The sequence below is a fragment of the Microtus pennsylvanicus genome, chromosome 4 (assembly GCF_037038515.1).
Source record: "Microtus pennsylvanicus isolate mMicPen1 chromosome 4, mMicPen1.hap1, whole genome shotgun sequence".
Lineage (NCBI taxonomy): Eukaryota > Metazoa > Chordata > Mammalia > Rodentia > Cricetidae > Microtus > Microtus pennsylvanicus.
The window spans coordinates 8,534,715-8,552,675 of record NC_134582.1 but is presented as its reverse complement, the minus strand read 5'-3'; positions in this window follow the sequence as shown (position 1 = coordinate 8,552,675).

Below are 17,961 nucleotides of genomic sequence, written 5' to 3'. Positions count from 1 at the left end.
TACCTTCCATTGCTTCCCGTCAATTTCTGGGTCAGAAGAAGACATCTCCTTTCCCAGCTTACTCACACTTCAGCTTTTCTTTTATGGTGGCAAGGACTGCTGTCCCGTCTCACTTAAAAGGGAGAACTGAAACATGGCTGGCAGCGAGGCTCTGTAACCTGCCTTTTGGCACTTGCTGTTTCCTTCTCTTTGTTCCCTGGACTTGTGAAGTGCTGGTTAACACGTGGCACCTGCTCTAAAGGATGTCAAGGTCTTCCGTCGTGTTTGTGCTTTGATTGTTCATCTGTCCTGAGGAGCATTTCCTTTCCATCCTGGTTGTCTATTCCACCCATTCTCTTCACAATGACAATAGTAAAGGCAGAGAATAGAGATTTAGGGAAATGAATCGGGTTTTTATCAAGCTTCAAATTAATGCTGTAAAAGAATGAAATGGGAGTGTTATTTTATTAATGGTGAGAAGTTTTATTTTTATGGAGAGCAATGAATACAGTTACATACTTCTTTCTTTAAACATTTTCTAATCTTAAGATTAACATAAACCATTGGCTTCAAATCTTGGTTAAATATCTTTGTAATAAAAATTAAGAACCTGGGGCCTAAGTACATATACTTTTATTCATAATCCATATTCCTGTGTAGTTGAAATAATATACCATGGTATTAAAACACTTATATAAAGATAAAAATGAAAATGGAAGAGATTATATTCATATATAAGTTTGAATTCACATCATTTCTATATTCTGGTAAATTATTTTGCCCATATTCTGCAATTTTCTCATCTAAAAACGTTTCCATCATTAACACAACAGTTTGTGTATTTATTTTCTGAATTATATTTTTCTAAGCAACGAGCCTACTTGTCATTGTAAATGCATTAATAAAATTCTATCTGCACTTTTAGGCTGTTGTGCACTACTACACAATCTTCTTGTTGAGGCAGCAAGGGGCCATACAGGCTCTTCCATGTCTTGGAAGAAAATCTCTAGTTTTCTTTTAGGCATTGCTGTTGATTCAGCGACTGTCATGCCATCACATTCCCAAGTCTCTCTGATGCTGAGACTAAGAGTAATTCCAACAGTTCCTATTCCACCACAAAAGACTCAGATAGCCATGGTAGCAAACTTACCCCTGAAGCAGGAATAGAATCTGAAGCAAAGATATGTAAGTTTGGAAATACTGCAGGAAAAAAAACAAAGCCAGAATAAATAAATAAGAATAAATGTTAATTTCTCCTAAATACTCCATGTGTACCTGACACTGCCTTTGCTCAGTGTTGTATAAAAATTGTCAATCCTAGTATTATAGAAACCAGGGAATGTGCACTAATTATTACCCTGCTGTGTAATAAATAAACTGGATTCTTAGGTGAAAGACTAATGGAAGAGAATTTTGCTTCTAGATAATAAAGAATATTTAAGCGGCATGTTACTTTTTTGGTGTACTTACTCTTTGGTCAGGGAGTCTTCTGAAAGATGGATGAAGCTGGGTTTGCTTGCTTCATAGATACTTTGCAGCATTTTTGAATATTCATTCTATGCTCAGAATGTTCTAGATTCCAGATCCTTGCCAACTCTACAAACTAGTGTAAGGAACTGAACCTCAGTGATTGTCACTTTGACCCTCTTTGGACTGCAGTTAACCTACACAGTTTGTCATTCTGAAATTCTCATAAAAATACAACCTGAGTGTATGTGGGGGATTTGCAATGATTTCCAAAACATGTAAATTTAAGGCAATTAATCTCTGTGATTATTACTGGCATATTTTAAACTGTCCCTGTTCTATCTTCCTTTGGGTATGAAGAAATTTTACTGTCATGCAAAATATTATTAATAAACATGGATTAGACTCCCTCCTGTTTAGTCATCCAGCCTCAAGTTTGGGGCATGAGAATGAACCATGAGTTATCGAGAGGAGCTTGCTCTTTCACAGCGGTGATGGAGACGTCAGTAGTTCAGTTCATTCATAGAAGATCTGAGACTTTCAGAACACTTGCACACAAGATGCTACAAGTAGTCATCTGTGGTGTTTTTATTCTCTATATTTTTATTAAGCAAAACTGGAGTTGGTTGTTAAAAGAATTTCATATAGAATTAAGAATAGGCAACGAGAGAGAGTTTTATTTCTCAACCAATATATTTAAGTCTTCAGATTCTTGATTCACCATCTGTGTTGATTGCTTTGACACATAATTCTTCTGTTAGGACAGCTTTGGGGTCATCAACCTGGGTGTACTCTTAGACTCTTTCAGTTTCTATGTCCATCTGAGTGACCCACTGTTATTCTCTTTGGCCTTCTCTTTGGTCCTCATTTCCCATTCCCCATGCCTTCCACCCTCCCATCTTTCTCATTGCTTCCCTTCCTTCCTTTCCCCCCTACTCTCTTTTCCCTCTGAGTATTTAAGCATTACACGATGTTTTCTATGTGAGATACTATGCCAGATTAATAATTAATAGAAATCATCCGGCTGGAGAACTCAGTTTTATTGTGGAGATAAATAAATAAAAAGGCATTTATGCTATGCTGATATCGTAATGATAAATGAGCTAGATTTGGAGGAGGGTCAGGGCAGGGCCTGCTCCTAACCTGAGGTACACTCTAAGATAAGCAGCTAGGGAAAATACGTAGATTGGATGATGTGAATGAAGGCCCCCAAAACTGCTCTTAAATGCTCTTGGTTTGGTCGAGGGCAGAGGAAAGAGTGTAATTCTATTAATTCTATTGAGTTATAATTTTCCTAGCCCTCAAATCCTGGAATTATTTAGACTTTGGGGGAAAAAACCCTCAAGACACAGATCTTTGTAGTTCTGCGAGACTGCTACCCTGAGCTGTCTGGACCATTCTTCTCCTGTGACCCGAGGTGCTGATGGAGCCGCCGGGCCTCCCTCCTTTACTGGGCTTGCTAGTGATTAAGAGCATGTTTGTCTGAGTGCCTAAGTACTGCGGCAAACTGCCCAGTTCAAATGAATCGATGGACTAAAAATTGTCTTCCCCACAGCCCTGCCAAGCAGCCTCCAGCCAACACTCCAGGCAAAGGAGAAAAGATCCATTGAGCTCGGTGGGAGGCTGTGATTCAGCTGACTCAGCACCCTGGAAGCACTCAAGTCTCCCGTCATTTATATCTCTACTTTTCCGGGCCCCCGCTCTGCTCTACAAGGCTTCTCCCGATGAGGTCTGCTTTGTACCAGGCCAGGAGGCCCTGTGGCTTGCAAGGGCTGTTAACAGCATCTCTGTGTGCTCTGACAGGCCCATAAAGTAGACCTTGCCTCACACTCCATTTTCTTTCTCTATTAGTTTAATTCACATTTGGGTTGGGCCCAAGTCATAAAGGTTTTAGTTCGAGAAAAACATTTTTCAAAATGATGAATGGAATTAATCTTGTAAAGACTGGGGAAATAATATTTGCATTTGAAACTTGAAGTTTCAGGAACTGTGAACGTCAATGAAAGCAGCTGTGGTAGAGACTAAGAACGTAGAATCTGCTGCTGCCTTGGCCATGGTCCTTGACCCCCTGGGTTGTTCCTTGCAAGGGAGGTGAAATGAAGTCTTTTAACTTGAGAGAGAGAGAGAGAGAGAGAGAGAGAGAGAGAGAGAGAGAGAGAACTCAACCAGCACATTTGGTAGAAAGAAAGTGAATAGAATAAAAGGTTGAGAAGATATTGGCATCCAAACAGTGGGGAGGTATGCTTTTAAATAATTACAAATTAATTAATTTACAAATTAAATGATTACAAACAAAGACAGCAGCAATGAGGTAAGAACTCATAGGATAGTTCATCTTCTCCAGGCACATAAGGTGTCTTATTTCTTTCTGACTCCAGGAGTTTCATAATAAACTTATATAATTGTATAAAAGTCGTCAAGCAGATGGCTTTGGTCCACAGAATATCTGCAACTGATATCATGAGTGTTTGCCCAAATGATCAGGGTCTGTAGATGGTTGAGGCCTTGCTGGTATTGGTTCTATACTGTCTCAGTTCTCCCTGTTTTCTGCCTCAGTACCCTTCAGAGGACGTGACCTGCTGTTAAGCAGTGGATGAACAGTTGAGAGTTATGACAGCCGAGAGGGCTGCTGAAGACTGAGCGATAGCAAGGGTCCCTCCAAAGACGTCTGTCTGTTGACTTCAGGAAGAAGGCCCATTTCAGGTTGCATAATTAAGACAGGATAGAGGAGGAGGTATTTTAGTTAGAGGATTCAAAGCAAACTTGAAAATTAAATAAGCAAGGACTAATGATAAATATTAAAATCAGCAAAATTAGGGCAGATACAATGATGATAGAAAGGACCAAATGCAGTATATCTTCCCACCCAGGATCTGACCCAGTCAGGAGCCCCAAGCCACTCAATTATGCATAACTTTTAGCTTTTTCATGCTACCCTTAATTCCGTGTTTGTATATCTTTCTCTATTGACCCCATAAAGCAACTGGTCACTTTGATAAGAGCACAGGTACCACGAAGCATACTCTAATTCAGAAGGATCATGCTGGCCAGCAAGTTAAGGCTCTGTTGTTGAGATGCCCTGCGTGGTGAAGGACCAAATGGGTTATAAGACTTGGGAGAGGCTGTGAATATTTCATTGGCAATCAAGTGTAGGAAAGTTAGCAGGCATGAAGAGACTGTTAAAGATGGATCCAGCTGTTATGGTGCCTCTACAGAAGGGCTCGGGGAAATGCAGAGATGAGTGTGGTTAGAGGATTGTTTATGGGCGAGAATGTTTGCTTTAGAAAGGAACCTTTCTTAGAAAAGACCTGATGGAGGAAAGTGAAAAGTTTTAAGGACCTGTGCATTAAGAAAGGTATTCACTGTGACACACTGACCCTGCTGGGAAATAGGCATGACCCAGTGAAGCTAAAGAGTGGTCTGTTCCTTTTAGGCTAACATCAGTGGTATTGTTGATCAGGCCCTCTTGAGTCTCTCTAGGAAGGCTGTAGAGGTTCCCCTGCTCTCCAAATTTTTTGGGACAGTATGAAGTACTTAAGAATTTAGTGTTGGTCCTCTTAGCTCTTCTAATATACAGTAAGAAGTGCTTCTGTCTATTTCTCCCAAAGGGCAATTATAATTCCATTTGGAGTGGCTCCTTTGGACTACCTGGCCACCAGCAGTGGGAAGTTATCCTCCCTCTCCTGTTAGTAAATTCCTACTCAGCTTATCTTACTTTTTATCTTGTATTTCATCCCAATATGGTTCTATAGCCTCCAAGATGGCAGTCTTTTCTGTTGCTGTTAAGCATTGTTTAGGAATTTGCTTAATATTTTCCAATCCAAAGCATTGGATGTGGCTAAACCGTAGAAGCATCTATATATTTCTCAGGGTCTTCTGAGAATTTAGCTTGATCAGTTTTAATTCGCCTTGTCTTAAATAGCAAAGGGCACATGGATTCATTTGGGTTGTCTATCAGGTCTCAGTCACTAACAGGAATCTGTGGTTTTGATTCTCCTGAAGAGAGTGGGCTGGAAAGAAACTTTGTAAGTTACTCTTCTTTAGATGGAGACTTGTTCTCTACTGTTGAACCAACTCCTTCCCCTCCCTGGGGTTACATTTAAAGGCTTTTAAGGTTGAACCACAATCATGGTTAGGATCTGTGAATCCTTGTGTTCCTTTTCAGGTGAATCAGGTTTATCTCTCAAAACAAAGAAATCCTGCCCACCAGGAACCGCAGACCCCTTTCCCTCCCCCTGACCAAACAGATACAGATGTAACCTAGTAAGATTGCCACTTCACCCTGGGGGCCACGTTTCTCCCTCTCACAATTGGTATTCTGGCAAAGCCAGATGGCAAATAACATCTTCCAGCTTTTCTTCAGTGTCCGTGTGTCAAATTGGTCCTATTTCCTAAGGACGCATCCCAGGGGAGAAGAAGCAGGAGCTGTCTTTGACTCTGACTTGCCCATTGTGAAATAGGAAAGGAGAAAAGGTGGCACTCAACGCTCCTTCCTATGTCAGACTCGGAGCATTCCTTGATGTCCCCTATGCATGAACCATGAGGGGGCAACCGTGGGAAAAGCCATCCATAGCCTTGGGCCTGCGATTGTCGCACCTCTGAGTAACCACTGCCTGAAGTTGGAACTCCTGGATTCCACACCCAGACTTTCTAATACCATCTAACAAAATTAGCCTTTAAATTGCCTCCACCTAGAAGCAGAGTCTTTGTAGCAGGAGCTTGTAGGAGGGCTCCTCAGAGTTGCCCACAGGAGTGAGGGGCCTTTGACTCAGAATCGAGTATAAAACCCACTCCTGAGCTAATAACCGAGAGGCTTCTATGAGCAGGTTTTTATTTTTATACCCAATGTTCATCTTCATGTCTCTTCAGTTCTTAAGGCAGAATGGATTTATACTCGGCTTCTGAGTCAAATGCCTGCAATACAGAAAAAGGGGTGTGGTTGTGTAACAGGATATGAGTGGGAGAGGCTGGTGAGTCCCTGCATCATAGCTGTGTTCTCTGCAGTCCCAGGTGACTCCCAATGTATAACGTGTGGGTGTAATACTGGGATCTTGCTCTGCAGACTCTGAGGAATGAAGCTGATGGACCTGAGAGATGCATATTAGAGAGAAATTCCTGAAACAGGAGGGATTCCAAGAGCAGTTACCAACCAGACAGCAAGGGCTGTGAGCATTAAAATGGATTTAGAATGAAGGAGATGACAGCGGGTAAGGGTTAATATTGTCATCTTCTCCTAATGTACAAGATGACTGACAAATTAATACAGCAGAGGGATATTCATTCACGCCACATTTGTAACTGATGTCATGAGTGCTTTCCCAGGTGTCTAGGGTCTCCAGGCAATGGGGTCTTGCTAGGAGAGGACTCTAACTGCCCACATTGCCTCTGTCTTCTGACTCACTAGGACTCTTGGCTAATTCCCCTCTTCTGGTTTTTACAAGAACATTAAGGAATAAAGCATGGCATTTCTTTTGCCATTTATGAAGTATGGTACATGGTGTTTCCATAACTGTATAGATAAGTGCAGTTGGGCAGATCTCTCAAATGCTACACAGGCATAAAAATGAGATAAAGATGATTAAAGTATTTTCCTATGAAGACTTTTAGGCCACACTGTGCAGTGTCAGCGATCTGTAAGTCACAAGCGAGATCTGTGTTGAAAGATGATCTGCCCGAGCCATTTCTTCATGCTGTTTGTTTGTTTGCTTTTTGAAAGGAAGTATTATTATGGCTCATGTTTTGAGGTGTATCAATCAATCAAGGTGGGAATTATTAGCCATGATTTGCTGAAGGAAAAGAACTGAAGGATGATGGGATGATATATGTGTGTGTGTATATATATATATATATATATATATATATATATCACATATATATGATATATATTTATATTCATGGCCACAGCCTGTAAGCCACTCTAATAAATTCCATGTGTACACACACACACAGACACACACAAATATATATGGGAACATGAGGCTTATGTCTCCTTATTGCTGTGGAGGATGTTTGAATTCTTCAGCCCTTGTGGTTCCTTCCAGCTCTGTGATCTAACGAGTTCTTATTCTATCAGTGCTGTTAAGGAAGCTTAGACAGTATTTCCTCCCAAAGTAGTGAGGAATTGGTTTTCTGACCTTAAATCCAGCCACCCCAATGTCCTGCCATACTACCAACCTCTGCTTAGCTCTGCTTGCTCAAATTCTTTTTAGAAGAACTAGGTAAGGAATCCCATGCATGTTTAGCACCAGCCCCGAGAAGCAAGAGAAACAAAGAGACCTGAATGTCCTGCTGCTTTGAAAGAGTCTCTTTATTAGCACATCCATGATATATCCTCCAAACTATCTTTTTCCTTTGTAAAGATACGTTTCAAATACAGATGAAGCCTTTCTAATCATTACACATAAAAACATGTGGAGTCTGGGATGGAATGAAGGCTGATCTTCTCATGAATCTTTAATAAAAAAGATGAATATTATCTGAGTAGGTCAAGTGGAAGACCATATGTAAAAGTTTCTATTCATTGTACAGAAGGAAAACGTAGAAAATTACCTTTTCACTAAGTGTGTGTCAGTGAACACAGACTCCCAATGATGTAAAAGTCACTCTTCTTTACCTATTTAATTTTCGTCTGTGAGTTCCCCTTCTCACCAGGTTCCTCCCTCATCTCTATCTCTATCCCTGTTGTTATGCTCTCTGGCATGGATGTGAACTCAAGACCACAAAAGATCATTTTGCCTCGGCCTCCCAAAAATATGGGATTATGTATGTCACCAGACTCAACTTATTTGTCTGTTCTCAACCCTTTCATGTACTATTTTTATTGTTATGACTTTGTACTATGTGTCAGCACATGAGAGAAAATTCTCTATTCTTTAATTCACGGTTGCAAACTTGACTCATTAATTCCTATAATTAGATAACTTAGCCTATTTTGTGGTCTTCTAATAGACAAGATAAATCTGTGTTATTGTAATGAACAGAAATTCATTGACTAATGGCTCTAGAGTCCCGCAAGTAAAAGACTGAGGGTCTAGCATTAAGTAAGTGCAATACGCCATGCTTTGAGATATGTGAGGGCAAGATAGGATAAGAGAGAAAAGGGGAGAATAGGTAAAAGGAAGCCATGTTTCCCAGGTTTATAAGGAACAACAGACATTCGCTGGTGATGACACTGCTGGATTCATTTTGGCTTTTAGGAGCTAATTGCCATATATTTAGTCTTACCTTCTAATACTATTGCAATGGGAACCAAGTTTACAATGTGCCCTTTGGGAAGCCATATTGAAACTATAGTAGTAAGTAACCCAGGGTATCAGAGAGATATAATATGGAAGATGGACATGTGGGATGCAGTTAGAAGCGCCAAATTAAATAGAATCCATAAAGTGTCATTAATAGGCCTTTAAAATAAATGGTAAGTGAGGGTGACAAAATGAGGTGTGTACTGTAATAGCTGCTATGAGAAAACATAAAGATCTACATAAGTATATACTTTATTTTAAGAAGACATCAAACTAACCACAAACTCATTAAGCATATCAAAGGAATCCTCCATTGTGGAGAGAGTAATAGTTGTAGGTTATAAGGAGAGATACAAGTACAAAAAAAGAAATCATAAAATAAAAATGGATTTATATTTTTAATGTAGCAAGCTATATTTTGAATAAAATCAAATGATGATTTTGAAAGGAAAACAAGACACAATGTACCCAAACTGCCCTCATTGGAGGAAAGTTCTTTCCATGGTATCTTTTCAGATGGACAGTCAGAGGGGAGTCCCGGGTTCTGCTCTGCAGGTCAGTGCCTGAAACCAGCCCAGTAAGTGAGTAAGCTGAGAATTCTTACAGGAAGGGCCGACATCACTGAATAGTGTCTCCTCTAAGTTACAGATACTGCTGAGAACCAACCAGTAGGGATATCTGTTCCATGCTTTCTATGGGGGGCCCCAGATGTAAACATGAACATATCTCTACTCAAGCCACTAAACAGCCCCTGGCTTGAAAGAAAATATCTTTTCATGCAGGAGTACCATGCCCTACCAGCACCCCCTTTTTGATGGAGGTGGATCATCTGTCTATCTGTTGCTTTCATTGGTTAATTAATAAAAAAATTGCTTGGCCCTCTGATAGGGTAAAATTTAGATAGGCGGAGTAAACAGAACAAATGCTGGGAGAAAGAAGCCGAGTCAGGAGTCGCCATGATTCTCCCACTCCAGACAGACGCAGGTTAAGATCTTCCCTGGTAAGCCACCTCGTGGGCTACACAAATTATTAAAAATGGGTTAGATCAATATGTAAGAGCTAGCCAATAAGAGGCTGGAACTAATGGGCCAGATAATGTTTAAAAAAAAATACAGTTTCCGTGTAATTATTTCGGATGTAAAGCTAGCCAGGTGGCGGGACGCAGCCCCGCCGTTCCCCACAACACCTTTTCTTATTGTCACTCAGTTTTTACTCTGAAATAAACACCCTTCCTTTAACTTTGGATTAGCCTGAGGGTTCACTTAGGATGCAGTTGTCCTAAGGGCCAGAAAGGGAAAACAGAGGAGAACAGAGAAAGCAAAAAAATAAAATAAAATAAAGCTTAAAACAGAGAGATGCAGGTCATTGTGTCTTGGGCAGAATTCTCCTGAGGAAACTTCTCTGCATTAGTCTGGGCTTCATGGAGGAGAAAAAGATGATGACAAGTGCTTTAAGAATTCTCCATTTTCAAAATCTGCCAATAGCAACAAGCATGCGAAATAGATGGTTTTTTTCCTTTAGGAAGCGCACATTATTTGTTGGTGGACTGGAAGTATTTTATTCATATAGAAGGACAAATATTTATATGTGTTTGTATTCTACTTGAGGACTAAATGTTATGCAAATTCTTATTGCCTATATATCCCCACTTCCGTTTCTTCTCCCTGAATGGCACTGTCTTTTCCCTCTCTTCCTCCCGCAAGTCTCTCTGTGCTTAGCATACTTGAAATCCAGAAGTTCACCTGCTAATTAGTGTGAGTATGACCTGCAATGTGCCCGGAGTTGCCAGAAAGTGAGATGCAACCTTTTCAAGTTCGGCAGCAAGCATGCAATGCAGTCAAAACAATGATGCGCTCAGCGAATTTAGTGGCAGGGGAGGAGCTGAGATTTGTGTAGTGGAAGTTCAACCATGACAGGTCACTTACACGGGGACAGTGTACAAAAATGAACCACCAAAGTCAGAAACTTTCTATAGCAAACAGAAGGAAGAGATTGTTTTCACTGAATGAGCTGTTAAATGTGGGAAACCTAAGAACCAGGAAGCCTGTTTTCAATCAGATGCAAGGATTATTTGTACTTCTCTCTAGTTCTTGTAACGAAAACTTGCAAAAGTCTTTGGAGGAGGAATAAATACTTGGTTGTTCAATAATTAGCTTGGATAGTTAATTTGGGATTTTCTCCTCCTCTTCCTGGCCTGCCCCTCCTATTCTTCTTCTTCCTCTTTATCCTCCACTTCTTTCTTTTCCTTTTGTTCTCAGAATCACTGGTCCTTAGACCCATATTGTTTCTGGTGCTCCAGCTTTTTTTGGGTGGGGGGAGCTCCAGCTTTTTCAGCATGACTCTTGCTCATGCTTATGGGTCTCACCTGAAATTCCATGTTACTCTCTGGAGTCTGGACTAGTGGTTTTTGTTTTACCTAACAGGTGCATGTAAACATGGAGAAAGCACTCTCCCTACTCTGGATTGTAAGATGGAAGAGCTGACTGACTTGCCCAGAAAATCTCATTCTAGGGATAAATAAAAGTGATAATGACAGTTCAAGAATTAGAACCCATGACATAAAAACACAACCAATGATTTTGAACTGCTATTGAGACACTTAGCAGCCTTGAGGACTCGTTTAGATTATTTGTGAATTTTATATGTGTATATAATGCATTTTGATGAAACCCACCCAGTTTTGTCTCCTTTTACAATTCTCTCCTAATCCTTCTCTCACCACCGTTCCTTCCAAACTCCATATGCTCTGCATTTAAACCCACTGAGTTCACTCAGTGTCAGATGCTGATTCGCCTGAGCATCCGACAATCTACCTGACTGTGTCAGCCTCTCAGGGGCCCCATCCTCCAGGAAAACTGTCTGGTGTAGGAACCTGCTTGTTTGTTCCCAGATGCTCATCCCTGAAATAATAACACAGAAACTATATTAATTAAATCAGTGCTTGGCCTATTAGCTCTTGTTTCTTGTTGGCTAGGTCTCACATCCTAAACTAGCCCATCTTCATTAATCTGTGTATCGTCACGAGACTGTGGCTTACCTGGTAAATTTCCATTGTCTGTCTCTGGTGAGGCTCCATGGCTTCTCTTCGACTCTACTTTCTTTCTCCCAGCATTCAGTTTATTTTTCCCCACCTAGTTAAGGTCTGCCTTTCTATAGGTTCAAAGAAGTTTCTTTATTCATTAACCAATGGTATTCACAGTGTACAGAGAGGAATTCCACATCAACTATCCTTCACTTTTAAGCCATAAATTCCCCACATCCATCCCAGCATTTGTTCTCCTCCTACTCCTTTCCCTCTTTCTCCTCCTTTTTTCTAAATCCTGGCCATTTTGACTGGCATCAGATGAAATTTCAAGACACTCTTAAATTTGTATTTCCTGACATGTAAGATTGCTGAATGTTTAAACAATATTTCCTTTCATTTGTATTTCTTCATTTGGGAACTCTCTGTTTAATTCCATCCCTAAAGTCTAACTGGGTTGTTATCTTGCTGTTTGTTTTTTTAAATTCCTTATTGTAGTAATAGGGGGCGCGGTGGCGGGGCTATGTCCCCAAAACCCCAGCTGCCTGCCTGGCTCGGCTAGCTTATGCCCCGAAATAATTACACAGACACTGTATTCATTTAAACACCGCTTGGCTCATTTCTACCTAGCATCTTCTAGGCTAACTCTCCCACCTGGACTGGCCCATTTCTTATCATCTGTATAGTACCGGTCTTACCAGGAAGATTCTAGCCTAAGTCCATCCTGGGTCGGAGCTTCATCACGTGCGTTTGCCTGGGAGCTGGGCATGGCGTCTCTCTTGCGTCTGCTCCGGAGAGCAGAGCTGTGGAGTCTGACCTCACTTCCTTTTCCTCCCGGCATTCTGTTCTCTTTACTCCACCCACCTAAGGGTGGGCCTATCCAATGGGCCTAGCAGTTTCTTTATTGCTTAGCCAATGAAATCAACAGATTGATATATGACACTCCCACATCACCTTATATACTCTGGACCCCAACATTCTGTCAGATGTATAATTGGTAAAGTTTTTTTCCCATTTTGAAGGCTGTGTCTTCCCTTGAATGATGGTGTCATTTGATGGACAGAAGTCTTTTTTATTTCATGAGGTCACATTTGTCAGTTGTTGGTCTTGATGTAACATGGGTCCTATTTAGAAAAATATTTTATTGTGTCTATAAATTGAGATATATTTCCTGTTTTTAATTCTCATATGGTCAGGGTATTAAGTCTTAAATTGGCGTCCTTGATCCATTTGGAGTTGAAATTTGTGTATGAAAAAAGACAATTTTCTAATCCATTCTACATGTAGCTACCCAGTTGGGTCAACACCATTTTTGTTGAAGATGTTATTTTTTTTTACAGTGTGTGTTTTGGGTCTCTGTGTAAAATTAGGTGGCTCTAGAAATGAGGGCTTCTCTCTGGGTTCTCAAGTCTGTTCCATTTCTCAGTGTGTATGGTTTTATGCTAGTCCCACGCTGCTCTCATCATTATAGTTCTCTTGTATTACTTGGAATCAGGGATGGTGATTCCTCCAGTATTATTTTTATTGCTCAAGTTTGTTTGGTTGGTTATCTGTCTTCTGTGTGTTTTTTAATGTATTTTGAGGTTGGGTTTTGCAATTTCTATGAAAAATTGTATTGAGATTTTGATGATGATTGTGTTGAACCTGTGTAGATTGCTTTTGGTAGGATAGCTGTTTTCACAGTATTAACCCAAGTAGGTCATGAGCATGGGTCTTTGCAACTTCAGGTATCTCCATCAGTTTCTTTATCCAGTGCAGTTTTGATGGAAATGCATTGAGTTTTCTTCTATTTAGTGGGATGTTGGCTGTGGGATTGTTGTCTATAGCCTTCATTGTGCTGATATATGTCCTCTGTATCCCTAGAAATTCCAGAAATTTTATCATGAAGAAGTGTTGGTTTTGTTAAAAGCCCCCCTTTATACCATGCAGTGAAGTGATTATATGGTTTCCTTCTTTCCGTATATTTACGTGACAAATTACATTTATTAATTTGTGTATGTTGAATCATAAATTTGTGGAAAGAGACAGACTTGGTTGTAGTGGATGATTTTTGGCTTATAATTCTCTCTCTCTCTCTCTCTCTCTCTCTCTCTCTTACACACACACACACACACACACACACACACACACACACACACACACATTACGTCTTTTTCTGGTTTATCAGGGTAATTCTGGCTTAAAAAATAAATGTGAAAATGTTTTTCCTTCCTTTCCTGTTTTAAAGAGTAATTTGAGGAGTATCAGTCTTTGAAGGTCTGGTAGAACTCTATGTGAACCTCTCTGGCATTGGACTTTTTATAGTTTGGAGGGTTTTAATTAGTATTTTTATCTCATTGGTTTGTATGGGCTTGTTTAAACTATTTCTCTTTATATGGATTTAATTTTGGGAGTTATATCCATCTAGAAATTCATATAGTTCTGTGTAAGTTTTCTTGTTTATTGGAGTACAGATTTTAAAGTACATCCTTAAGATTCTGTGAATTTCCTCAATGTCTATTGTAATATCATCTTTATTTTATTAATTTTGGATTTCTTTCTTTTTCTTTTGGTTAATTTGTCAGAAGCTTTATCAATCTTTTCCAGGTTCTTTGTAAAGAACCATTTCTTCATTTTACTGACTTTTTGTCATTTATATTCCACTAGTTTTAGCCATAATTTTGATTATCTCTTCCCTTCTACTCTTTTAGGGGTGTTGTTGTTTTTTTTTCTTCTGAGGCCTGTAGGTTTATCACTAAGTCCTTAACTTGAGATCTCACTAAATCTTTGAATTAGGTCTTTACTGGTATAATCTTTTCTCTTAGGTCTGCCTTCATTGTGCCATATAGACTTTGGTATGTTGTGTTTTTATTTATATTTAATTCTAGAAAAATTTCAATTTTGGTCTTTATTTTTTTCTGTGGCCCAGTTATTATTTGATAATGTATTGTTTAGTTTTTGTGGATTTTTGTGTACTTTGTGTGAGTTCTACTGCTATCTACTTTTGGTATTAAATGTTATCCTTTGTCATCAGACAAAATTGTATGTGTTATTTGAATTTTCCTATAAATTTTGAGATTTTCTTTGAGTCTTAATATGGGCTGCTGAGAAGATTGCGTATTCATTAGTATTTGGGCAGAATATTCTACATATACAGGTCCAATTGATTTATGATATTATTTAATGCCAATATTTCTCTGTTTACTTTTTTAAAAATAAGTAACCTGTTTATTATAGAGTAGACTAGAGGTTATTCTCTAGTTTCACAGCTAGTCAAATTTTTTAAATGAAACTTCATATTTATTTTATGTCATTTATATAAATAAATATCCCCTTGGTTTGCTGCTTCTTTGATGACTATGAAGTCACCTTTCTTATTTCTCCTAATTTTGGTTTGATGTCTATTTTGTGAGTTATTAATAGCTATGGCTTTTTTTTAGATCCATTTTCTGGGGTTATCTTTTTCTTTTCTTTTGCTCTAAGTTTTTATCTATCATCGACATTGATGAGTATATATATTTCTGCTAGGCAGCAAAAGAATTGATTGTCTTTTCTGATCCATTGCAGTTTCTCTGTTTTTATTGGAAAAATAAGGCCATTAATTATTCAGAATTATTATTGACAGATGTGTGTTAATTCACATTTATTGATTTTGTGCTATTTTTCTTTGACCTCTTTTGATCTACAGTCCTGTTATTGTTTATTTATTCTCTGTGACATCCTGAATATGTTTATCCTTTTCTTAAGGCTGGAGTATTCCTTAGTCATGAATTCTTTTAGTCTATTTTGTTATGAAAGTATTTTATTTCTCTTTATATTTTAACAGACAGTTTTGCTGTATATAATAACCTGGTTTAGCAGCTGTGGTCTTTCAGAATTTAGAATACATCTTCTTGAGTTTACAAGTTTCTGGCAATAATCAAGCATTATCCTGTTCAGCCTGCCTCTAAAAGTGGCTTGTCCTTTCTCTCTTGCAGCTTTCAATGTATTGTCTTTTTTTCTGTTTTTAATGTTTTAAGTGTATTGTAGAATAAGTATTTTCTTTTCTGGTCCTTTCCTTTTGGAGTTCAATAGGCCTTTGTAACTGCAACTCTTTATCTAGGTTTGGAAATTTTTTGTATGATTTTACATAAAATATATTCTCTATCATTGATATAGCATCTCTCTCCTTCTTCTGAGGGTTATGCCTTAACCTACTGCCCTGAAGCTCTTTCATATTTTATTCACATATTTAAAAAAATCTCATTGACCTTTATTAGTTGATTCAGTTCCTCTACTTTGGTTCCCAACCTCAAGTCTCTGCTTTCCACTTAATCCCTTCCATTGGTGAGGCTTCTCACTGAGGCTTTTATTTTGATTTATTGAGTTTTCCTTCTCTAGCATTGTTTCAGTTTGCCCTTCCTCAACAATTCCATGACTTTATTGAATTCCATTTTCATGTTTATATATTTACTTCTTTATTTCAACTATCTCTTTGTTTTGCTTTCCTTGTGTTATTTGAGCATAGCTGTAACTATGTTTGGAATGCTTTGTCTGAAAGTGCCCTGAATCCATTTTCATTGGACTCAATAATTTTGAGATTAGTGATTTTTGGAGAAGACATGTTGTCTTGGGTTTTCATAGTGTTTCTGTTTGTACTGATATTTATTGTTTGCAATTAGTTGGTGAGAACAGGTATGGCACTGGTGATGATTGCTGACCCATCTGTGCCTGGAGCTAGGGAACAGGCAGAAGTGTGGTCAGAGAATTCAGCATCAGCCACCCCTTACAAATATGTGGCAGGAGCTTGGTAGACAGGAAATACAGATAGAGTATTCAAGGCTTGATGAATCTTCTTTGCTGTGAAGCTGGGTAGACAAGAATGTGAGGACAAAGTCAACTTGATGACTCTTAATGAAGGCATTACTTTGACAATAACTGAACTACAGTTATTCACTAGACAATAATGTTTGCAAATATGTTATGTAAAACCTAGGATATTTTCAACAAGCTCATGTATTATTAATAAAGATGTAGTTTAGTATTCCTAATATCTTATCTCTGAATATTGAGTAAGCTGATAAACTCAGTGCAACAAAAATATTCATGATGCATAACTGAAAAAGAGATTAAGGAGCATGTCACATGAAATATAATTAACATAGAATGGATCTCAGATTACCATTATTTCATGTGACTTTATTCATCAACTGCATGAGTCTTGAAGATACACCGTCTCTTAATGTATTTTTGTCCTCAATTTATGATTCAACATCTGGTACCTAGAAGGAGCTCAAGAAATATCTACCAAAGTACTGAGTGTATCTGTTAAATAATTTTGCAGGCATTGAATTTACAATTTTTCATGAGCTCTGAATCTCATGTGTGCTCCATTCAGTTTGTCCATTTTCTATTGTTATATCAGGCAGAAATATAACTCTACAACCAAACTCTGATTTGGCTTCAACTTTGTCTTTACTAGTCTTCCTGGTTCTGAGAGTCCACAATAACCAAACAACCTGGTGTTGACATAATACAGCAATGGCTATTGGCCAACTTGCCAGTGGTAGCTGATGTTGATGCTGTAACCTCAGAAGAATGAAGGACACCTTCACTTTGTCTCTATTTTCAGAGTAATGATCTGAATACTTAAAAGTAATAGTCTTCATTGTTAAGAGATCCAGCTCGGGCCAACTAAGAATGGAATATTTGACTGAGGTGAGGTATTTTCCATTTTCCTCAACACACATACAGAGAGAAGAACTTCACTGCTAATTGTTGGAACATAAACTCCTAGTTAGGTGACTCATGTTTTAATTTATTAAACAAATATTTTCCATGTGAGAAACAGGGATTAAAAATGAAACTATTACTTGTTATACCCAGAAAGGTGCAGTGTTGCAGACAGGGAACTGCAATTCCTACGATTCTAGGTTGAGTTGGTTGTCACGGATAACTTACAGAACTTAAACTGCAACAAAAACAAAGCCAAGAAAAGGATAAGGAGATAGGGGAGGAGAAATAAAAGGGAATAAAGAATATAAAGAGAGAGATAAAGAGGAGAGGAGAGGAGAGGAGAGGAGAGGAGAGGAGAGGAGAGGAGAGGAGAGGAGAGGAGAGGAGAGGAGAGAAGAGAAGAGAAGAGAAGAGAAGAGAAGAGAAGAGAAGAGAAGAGAAGAGAAGAGAAGAGAAGAGAGAAAATCTGGCTTGCAGCTCATTCTAAAATCTGCCCAAACTCCCTTGATGATTCATGAGTTTGACCATCTTCAATCCAATACCTTACGTTTGCAGAGG